Below are 9991 nucleotides of genomic sequence, written 5' to 3'. Positions count from 1 at the left end.
AATTATTAGTTGCCGGCAACTCACACCGTGCGCCGTGTACACAAATCTTTGGTTTTTCACACCTCATATCTGCAATGTCAGACACTATTTTATCAATTTTTTAATCTCCTTTTTTTGCGTGTCTCTCATTGTACTATGAGGTGTTAAACACAAAGAGAGGAATAAAAAATATTACAATTTTTAAACATACTTGAAGGTAATGGGTCAAGTGAGGTGGTAGCAATGGTCACGTGGCCAAGTGTCGCCACTATTTGACTCAGCATGTTTTCCAGCATCCTGAGTTAAATAGTGTTAACTCACTAGAGTTGAGCGAACATGATCGGCTCCCTCCTTGGCAAGCTATAACACTTGCCAACTACTAGCATATGGAACCGGGCTTCCTGGAGTGCGGATTATGATCTGCATTTTGCCTCCACCGCAGCCGCATGTTCCGAGGCTGTGTGACAGGCAGAACACATGCACTACCCAAGCCTATTTGTTGGCCTCGCCATGCATGTGTATTGCCTGTCACACAGCCGCGGCTCATGCAGCTGCGGCGACTGAAAACTGCTTCAGCCAGCGCGCTCCATGACGCCGGGTTCCATATGCAACTAGTCTGCAAACTTCATAGCTTGACAAGGAGGGAGCCGATCATGTTTGCTCAACTATGGAACACACGGCTATGTGAACATAAGTGGGGTGGTTAGGCAGAGTCTATTTGGGAACTGGTGATCACCTGAGTACATTTTTTTGTGGTACACACAGTTGGTATTAAAATGGACATTGGAATAGTTTAAAAAAAAGTTATTGACCACAACATTTTTTAAAAAGGGGAAGCAGTTTTTATAAAGGAAAGGCACAATAAAGTATGTTTATTCAAAACACAACACAGTAGAAAATCTAGGTACATTACAAAATTAAAAGAACATTACATTAGGCACCAAACTGGTTACATTTTATGGACACAATAGTGTTAAAATCTTTAAATGTCAGTATTTTCTTTTATTTTAAGCACAATAAATTTATTGTACGTTAAAAGCAGGATAAAGTAGAACTGTAAAACATAAACACTACACCATTGTATCTTGCCATGACACACAGCCAACATCAGATACAAAATAGGAAGCAAATCGATCCCTCATCTGCCCAATTTCAACAGTTGTCCTCAGAGGATGATGTTGGTAATCGGGCAATGGGTTTGATATGGGTTCATCTAGTTCCACGTTCAGTCTCTCTTTAGCAATAATATAATTGTGTAGAACCACACAAGCCTTCACCACCTCATCCACTGTCTCAATTTTGAGATTAATGGCGGATCCTAAAATACGCCATTTGGAGACCAGGATACCAAAGGCGCACTCCACAGTTCTTCTGGCCCTGGACAGTCTATAATTAAAAACACTTTTGGTGTGGTCCAAGCCCCGACTGGAGTAGGGTTTCAGTAGGTTGGCACACATTTGAAAAGCCTCATCCCCAACCACAACAAATGGCATCGCCGGGCCTTTGGTGTTGGGAAGAGGTCGTGGCTGGGGGAAATTAAAATTGTTCCCATATAATCTTCGGCCCATATCAGACTCCTTAAATGTCCGTGAGTCATTTTCACGGCCAAACGCTCCAATGTCCACGGCGATAAACCTGCAGTCCGCACCTGCAACTGCCATGAGCACGGTGGAAAAGTGTTTTTTATAATTAAAAAACAGAGATCCACTTCTTGCAGGCTTTGTAATCCGAATGTGCTCCCATCCACAGCTCCAATACAGTAAGGGAAAGAACACAGTTGTTCAAATTTATTGGTGTTGGCCTCCCATATTTCAGTTGTAGGGAGGGGTAAAAATTCATCCCGGAGATTGTCCCACAAAGCGCGGCATGTGTCCGCAATAATTCCAGAAAGTGTGGAGACTCCAATCCTAAATTGGAAATGCAGGGATCTTAAGGTCTCTCCGGTAGCCAGGAAACTGCCAAGAAGAAAAAAAAATAAATTTAATTAAAGTACATTGTAATAAAAAAAAAATACATTTACCATACCCACCCAAAAAAATTTCAAAAAAAAAAAAAAGGGCAGAACATATCACAGTCGTTCAAATAGCTACATTACGTACCGTCACCAGCAGCCGTTCCTCTGCGGAAATTGATCTCCGGAGCTGCGTGTCCTGCCTGGTAATGGCTCCTTCCACCAGACGCAGCAGATACCGGAAGCTGTTTTGAGACATCCTGGTATATTCAAAATATTTTTCAAGGTTGTCATTTATCTTGCCAAACAAACAATGGTAGGCTCCACGGCTCTCCCGGACTTCCACTATACGGTGTAGCCAAAAGCGACGATGACTCCTCAGTTTTTCTCTTTTCCTTTGTTCATGAAAGGCAATAGCATAGGCATTAGCCAAGGCAAAATCCAACTCCATATTCATGTAGATACTCTCCATAGGACGCTCCATCTTGATGCTGTAAACAAGCAAAATGGGAGGAATTCATCTATGCCGGTGTATATATATATACACTAATTCCATTACACCAACCCTCTTCTATCCATTGGTGGTCTTTATCTAGTGTCTAGACACTAATGGGGGTTTTTGTCCTGCAATTGGGTAAAGAATGACATCATTGTAAGATGACGCATGTGTCCTAAAACGCAGCATTTTTTACAAAAAACGCAAGAAAATTGAAAAAAAACGCAGCGTTCAAAAAATACTGCGTTCTGTGTGCGTTTTCAGTGCGTCATGCGTTGCGTCGACGACGCTTCGCCCAAAGGCGCAAATGTGAATGTAGCCTAACCCACACTTATGTCACAGTGCTGGTGTGCTATCCCGTAAGTCCCCTTTCTGCTTGCTTAGTAACCTATGCTAAATGCTCAGTCAATAGGTGTGCAGACTGTGGGGATAATGATTGGTGATTTGGTCACTTGTAACCGCCGCAGTGTCACTCACTAATCCCACTCAGGCCTCTTGTTCTAATCAAGGGCACCTCCTTCAGACTCAATATGGCATACACAGAAACCCTATATATTAACCAGAGAACAAAACTAACTAGCAGCAGGCAGATTAATGTGATAAAAATTCTCTCCCGATCTACTAGCACCATCTGGGGAGGGGCAGCTTGTGCGTACATACAAGGACAGATAGACACAGACGGACTTAACCTCTAACCCAGGGTGCCCCAAGGAGTAACCGGAGGGAACTGCAGAGGCCCTATCCCGATTCGATAGGCTTTTTACACCATATCTCTATCACTCCCCAAGAGGACATCTCCTCAAGGGTGAATCACACACTCATTCACTCTTCAGTCATATGCTAAACATATAACCGGACATATGACAGGGATAGCAGCACATAAAATTGACCAATCCAATATGCCTTTCAAGTATCACTTAGGATGTTCTATGGTTCTTTGCCAAACAATATGGGCAGCCTTGAAGAAAGACCTGACTATAACATACCTAGAGCTTGGCTGCAGATTATGAGACAGATGGAGACACAGAGAGAGTTTGTAAGAAACTAATGGTTCTTGCCTTCCCGGGATTGTCTGTGTGTCCTTGGTCTCAGGTCTGCGGCTTGCCGGGCTTCAGATATTGGTGGTCCTCCGTTTTGGCTGCCCACCCAGGGACGTCAATATGTTAGAGTGGTCTGCAAGTCAGACCCTCAGGGATATTGGTTGGCTGCCAGATGATGAGGATTCTTAAGCATTGATGGACAGAAACAGACGTAATCTGTTCAGATGCCATATTTTACTGATTCCGTACAGTCAGTTATATACACTTTTGAGTAGGTGTATACATTATGTTTGTGCAACACAGACACATACGACACGTACAGTCCTAAGGTTCAATCTGATTAACCTCACCCTTGTCAGCAATTCTAATTGATTAGTTATTGCAAAGCTAGACAACATGTCTGAACATGTCTTGTTATATTAAGAAGTATATGTGAATTATAAGGATGTATCAAGTGGTTCCTGATTTCCCCATCAGAGGCATCCATCTTTCGGTCCATTTTCAAAGATTGGGTCAGCGGTGCCTGAGGAGGAGAGTTTTTCTGGAAATTTGGACAGGGTTTGGACCAATGTACACAATAATCTGAAAGAGGCAAATAGGAGGTCAAAGAAATATTTTGACAAGAAAAGAAGGGAGGTGTTGTTTGCAGTTGGGGACATGATCTGGTTGTCCTCTAGGAATCTGCGTTTGAAGATCCCTTCTAAAACACTAGGGCCTAAGTTTGTAGGACCCTTGAAAGTGGTTCAAGTTGTCAACTCAGCAGCAGTGAGATTAGACATCCCCTCGTCCTGGAGAATTCAGTTTTTCATGTATCTTTGCTGAAGAAAGTTGACACACCAGATAAGGAGGCTATGCCTACTGTTCCTCCAGTTGATGAGGACGGCGAGTTTGAGATTTCACGCATCTTAGATTCCAGGTGGCACAGAGGAAGCTTGCAGTATCTCATGTCCTGGAAGGGCTTCGGTCCCGATGATAATTCGTAGGTGAAAGCTGATGACGTCTCAGCCTCAAGACTGATTAAGGCTTTTCACAGGAGATTTCCGAATAAGGGTCGGCCAAGAGGATCCGGAGGATCCTCGTAAAAGGGGAGGTACTGTTAGAATCTGTTTTGTTTGACCAGACTTGATTGTGTGGAAGACATGGTGTTGGTGACTAAGTGTCATACCGGCCTCCTCTGACGCTGCGGCCGCTTCTCCTATCAGTCCCGCTCTCTCCATTTCTCCTCGCTGCTCTCAGTGTCGCGCCGGTTCCCCGCGTCCTCTTCCTGCTGCTCGGGGATTTCGGCGTGGGGTGCGCGCTCCTCTTCCCTCCCGTCCTGTACCTGCTCCACACATGCGCCTTAGGACGCGGGCGTGCACTTCTTCCTCCAATTAACCATTTCGGATCCTCCCTGCTCCTGTCTTCTCCAATCAGGTACTTCTTTGGGCTATATCAGGCCTCGCCTCCATAATGGAGGTGCCTGATTGTTGTGTGCAGTTTGTACCTTCGTTTGACCCTGTCTGGTTCAGATCCTTTCCTGCTCCGGTCTGGTCTGTTTTCTCAGGCTTATTCTCCTCCTGTCTTCCCTCCGTTTTTTCCAGAGCCGTCCCTCTTGGTGCCAGCTGTTGCGGTATTGTTCCCCTCGGGCCTGCTCCCCAACTATCCCTGTATAGGGGTTGTCATCTCGGGTTCGCTCGCCCCTGGGTGTATCAGTACCGTGATCCAGAGGGTCCACTCTCTGTCCGGTTCTTCCGTCCTCACATTCACTATAGGACTGCGCTCAGATTACATCAGAGTGCAGTCAGATTGTCAGTCTTCCGTCCTCACGGTCACTATAGGACTGCGCTCAGATTACATCAGAGTGCAGTCAGATTGTCACAGTCTTCCGTCCTCACGGTCACTATAGGACTGCGCTCAGATTACATCAGAGTGCAGTCAGATTGTCACAGTCTTCCGTCCTCACGTTCACTATAGGACTGCACTCAGATTACATCAGAGTGCAGTCAGAGTGTCACACTAAGTGACTGGAAGCATTATCCGCTATCCAACCAACAACCGTTTCACACTGGTTTGGCTTCAATAGTGGTGTGCTGTGGTCCCCTAGAAACTAGGACAGGAAGGTCGAGCAAGAAGATGTGAGTCTTTGTTGTTGCCCACTTTCACCTTGGCCACAGCCTCGTCCTCTGCATGCACCATCATCATCACGTCCACTTCCTCTCCCCTTGCCCTTGCGTTTCATGGCCTGGCAGACAATCCCTGCAGTGTGATTGGGTCTCTAAAGTCCGCCAAAAATGCTGGGTGGAGACACCAGTTACCGCCGAATAATCCCAGAAATGCTCTATGCTCGCCAAGTACACCGAGCATAGTGATACTCGGGCGAGTAACGAGCAGTGGCGAGCATGTTCGCTCATAACTATAGATAATAACTTATCCATATATTCTCCCCATAAATGTGGAATTGAAGTCCTGAACCAGCATGTGTAAGACAACCTTGATGATGATCCCTTGGCATCACAGACTTGGCCCTATCCTGGATCTCGTCATACAAAACACACTGGACATTCCGCATCACCCACTCGCACACCACCTCCTCACCTCACCCCGTCATGGTTCACACTGTGCTGCCAACAATATGTCACGGATCCCAACAATATGTCAGGGATCCCAGGGGAGGATATCTTTATCGTCCCCACTACTCACACCAATTTGCCACGAACCAGGGTTGTTTGGGTTGCCACTGGTTCCTTCTGAAGGGGATTTATCTATATCCCACTTCCCAGTTCCAGTTTGGAACTTGCAGCTCTCTGGCACCGTTTACCCTCAAGTCAGATTAGGTACTGCGCCTAGGGTATTTAGTCGCCAGAAAGGCTGAATGCTATGTAGTGGCTACTGAGCACACTGCATCGAGGACAATATAACTACTCCCACACAGGCGGGAACAATACTTTGCAACGCCGCCATCGCTTCAAAGATTCCCAATCGCACAGAACAAAGTATTCTGCCACCAGCTCTGATTCCACAAGGGTTAACAGGTCCAGAGCCAACCCAATTCACTTCAGAGGAAGCGACAGGTCGTTTATAGAGCAGAGAGAGATATTTTACTCCATAAAAAGGTAGGCAGTATTTGCAAAGTATAAAAGTTATTATAAAGAAGACAAAATCATGTGTACATTGCAGATTACAAATAAAATAGGATTAACATTGAAAGGAGAACACTTACAGGTCGTTCAGATCATTTCATATCATTGTGTGCTCACGAGATACATCCAGGTGCATTAGAACACCTTGCTTCCTGGGCCAAGACTAAAGGCCCCGTCACACATAGCGAGATCGCTAGCGAGATCGCTGCTGAGTCACAAGTTTTGTGACGCAACAGCGATCTCAGTAGCGATCTCGCTATGTGTGACACATACCAGCGATCAGGCCCCTGCTGTGAGATCGCTGGTCGTGTCGGAATGGCCTGGGCCATTTTTTGATCGTTGAGGTCCCGCTGACATCGCTGAATCGGCGTGTGTGACGCCGATTCAGCGATGTCTTCACTGGTAACCAGGGTAAACATCGGGTTACTAAGCGCAGGGCCGCGCTTAGTAACCCGATGTTTACCCTGGTTACCATCCTAAAAGTAAAAAAACAAACAGTACATACTTACCTACCGCTGTCTGTCCCCGGCGCTGTGCTCTGCTCTCCTCCTGTACTGGCTGTGAGCGTCGGTCAGCCGGAAAGCAGAGCGGTGACGTCACCGCTCTGCTTTCCGGCCGCTGTGCTCACACAGACAGTACAGGAGGAGTGCAGAGCAGAGCGCCGGGGACAGACAGCGGTAGGTAAGTATGTACTGTTTGTTTTTTTTACTTTTAGGATGGTAACGAGGGTAAATATCGGGTTACTAAGCGCGGCCCTGCGCTTAGTTACCCGATGTTTACCCTGGTTACCGGCATCGTTGGTCGCTGGAGAGCGGTCTGTGTGACAGCTCTCCAGCGACCAAACAGCGACGCTGCAGCGATCCGGATCGTTGTCGGTATCGCTGCAGCGTCGCTATGTGTGACGGGGCCTTAACTTCCAAATCAGCAGGGGTAAAGATATGCCCTCTGGTTGTGACATTACTGAGTGGGCTGAGTAATGACATGCACTCTTTCCAACTATTTATGTTTTTTCGAGCCCCCAGACAAAACATTCCTTGGGCAAGGGGAGGGGGAAACGGGTGGCTTTACGGGATTGGTCATCTGCAGTTTAAAAGCCATGCCCTGCTCACACATGGGTATCAAGTTGCACAGTGTCTCTGCCTTAGGGCTTTGTTTGTCGTATAAGTGAATGCAGAGGGGGAGAAAAGGGGGGTCAAAGCTGCAGTGTGTGTGTCTGTGACATGGAACTTTCTAGAACTAATCTCACATTATGACATTTTTACATTATCGTGATACCTCTATCTGTCGGAGCCCCACAAGGTTCAGTCCTAGAGTCCCTGCTCTTCTCTATCTACACCTTCGGCCTGGGACAGCTCATAGAATCTCACGGATTTCAGTATCACGTCTATGCTGATGACACACAGATCTACTTCTCTGGACCAGATATCACCACCCTACTAACCCGAATCCCTCAATGTCTGTCTGCTATTTCATCCTTCTTTTCGCTAGATTCCTAAAACTTAATATGGATAAAACAGAATTCATCATCTTTCCCCATCTCACATGACCCCCCCAATGTACCTATCCATTAAAGTAAACGGCTGCCCACTCTCCCAAGTACAACAAGCTCGCCTTGGGGTAATCCTTAACACTGATCTCTCTTTCAAAACCACATATCCAAGCCCTTTCTACTTCCTGCTGACTTGCATAATAGTAATAATGCAATGAATATGAATGTTCCTGTGGGAGAAGAATTGGGAAAGACAAGGGGGAAGGTAGACAAATACACCAGACAAATAACAGACCTTTCACATCAAGTGGACAAGTCCAATTTGCATAGTGAAAAATCACTATAATGAGGCAACATGTATTATCCCTGCAGGCAAAGCCCCGGCTTATATTAAATTTCTATACCAGTTAAAACCAGCTTAGGTAAACAAAACAAAATCAAAATATAATTGGCATATATTATTATAAATGGATAAAAACAGCTAAAACTGATAATATTCAAATATAACCAGTGATAAGTCAATTATAAATCCCAATTGGTCATGCATGGCTATGCAAACTTATATGGCAATCAATGGGACTAAACTATACAAGCATAACTGAAATATCTAAGACCTGTAGGCTATGCTAAGCCTGTGAGAGTCCTTCAGGCACAAAAAGATAGGGTATCCACCCCAAACAGTTATATGCTGATTGAAGAAAGTCAAGTAGCATTTAAATAATGACGTCTTGATCTACAGACTTCTGTCTGTTCTCTCGTAGGTCTTGATTATCGAGGTGGTAAAGGTTGAGGGACATCTGGTTCTGGGATACCAGCTTATTTAAGGTCCACTTACCTTCTTCTAATGACCTACATATGTAGGTTTTGTTGTTTGCTGAAAAAAGCAAAGGGGAAGCCCCACCAGTATTTAATTTGAGCTTCTGCAAGGCAGTAGTTACTGGTCTTAAATTTCTCCTCCTTGTGAGAATAGCAGGTGCTATATCTGCAAAAATATGAATGGTGTTTGGTAGACCGGGCAGCATGGAAAGACCTCTTGTCGCCACTAGGATCAAGTCCTGAATTTCCTCAAGAAGTAGTTTAAGAATGACATCTCTAGGATTATTGTTTGATCGGGGCAGTTTCTGGGAGTAAGGCAACAAAAAGCGTGGAGGCCATCTCTTTAAGGGCTGAGATTTCCTCAGGTAGACCACATATGCGCAAGTTACCTCTGTGTGATCTATTTTCAATGTCTTTACATTTTAATTCTAGTTCATTGATGCGCTCCATGTCCTGTTTAAGAGCCCCCTGATCTTCCTCTAATGAATCAGCCACAGCGACCATCTTTTCCTCCAGTGTTGATGTCCATTGCGCAATATCCCGCAGCTGTGAAGTGGCAGTCAGCATAGCAGAAGATTACCTTGTGCAGGCGTGTACTACAGAGGACAGAGAATGAACTTCAATCCAATATTGCAGCCAGCATGCAGCCAGCGGGTAAGGAAAGGGTGAATCAAAAACCCCAAAACCCCACCTCCATGGCTGAAGATTGTTCCCTCCAAATTCAGGTGACAGTGTCCTTTTAAGTTTCCTGCATTGCTTTAATTAGCTCTGCTGTGTGTACTGTGGTGTCCCCGTGAGGAGAAGAGTCATCAGATCTTTGGAACACTGCCTCCTGTGAAGAGTTCAGTAATTGGACGGATTACCGGCTGTGCAGGGTCTCTCTTTTTTGGAATCTCACCCCGGAACTTCCTAATATGTATAGACTTCACCGGTGCTTGAACAGTCGTGATCCGAGTGCTTGAAGGGGCTATAAATAACCTGCTAGGGAGCGGAGCTTTTTCAAAAAAGCTTTTATAAAAGCCTCAAACTTGTATGTGTGAATCAGACCTGAGATCTAACGTGATAGAAGATTACAGTGCGGGGAAGACAGGAAACCTTCAT

At 45.5% G+C, this 9991-nt stretch overlaps 1 protein-coding gene and 1 long non-coding RNA gene across 8 annotated transcripts in view; one reads left to right on the top strand and one right to left on the bottom strand.

The window, feature by feature from the left end:
* Nucleotides 1-9991, top strand: part of LOC138662827 (oocyte zinc finger protein XlCOF22-like) — a 95924-nt gene that overhangs the window by 19383 nt on the left and 66550 nt on the right. Inside the window, exon 1 of one of the 6 annotated variants that reach the window (XM_069748800.1) lies at nt 9327-9544. The exons of 4 other annotated variants lie outside the window; for them this stretch is intronic. The gene's annotated coding sequence lies outside the window, so the exon portion shown is untranslated. Of the gene's footprint in view, nt 1-9326; nt 9545-9991 lie in introns of those variants that run through there. One more of the 6 variants, XM_069748796.1, reaches the window with a different exon arrangement.
* Nucleotides 641-9429, bottom strand: LOC138662829 (uncharacterized). 2 transcript variants are annotated; one of them, XR_011318077.1, is made up of 3 exons: nt 8910-9429; nt 2079-2421; nt 641-1934 (listed from the first exon to the last, which is right to left on the bottom strand). It is a non-coding gene; the product is annotated as an uncharacterized lncRNA (long non-coding RNA). The 2 variants fall into 2 exon arrangements; XR_011318076.1 differs by lacking the exon at nt 8910-9429 and adding an exon at nt 3413-3707.

This window comes from Ranitomeya imitator, chromosome 2 (assembly GCF_032444005.1).
Source record: "Ranitomeya imitator isolate aRanImi1 chromosome 2, aRanImi1.pri, whole genome shotgun sequence".
Taxonomy (NCBI): Eukaryota; Metazoa; Chordata; class Amphibia; order Anura; family Dendrobatidae; genus Ranitomeya; species Ranitomeya imitator.
The sequence above is the reverse complement of the archived record's forward strand: the minus strand, read 5'-3'. Positions and strand labels throughout refer to the sequence as shown.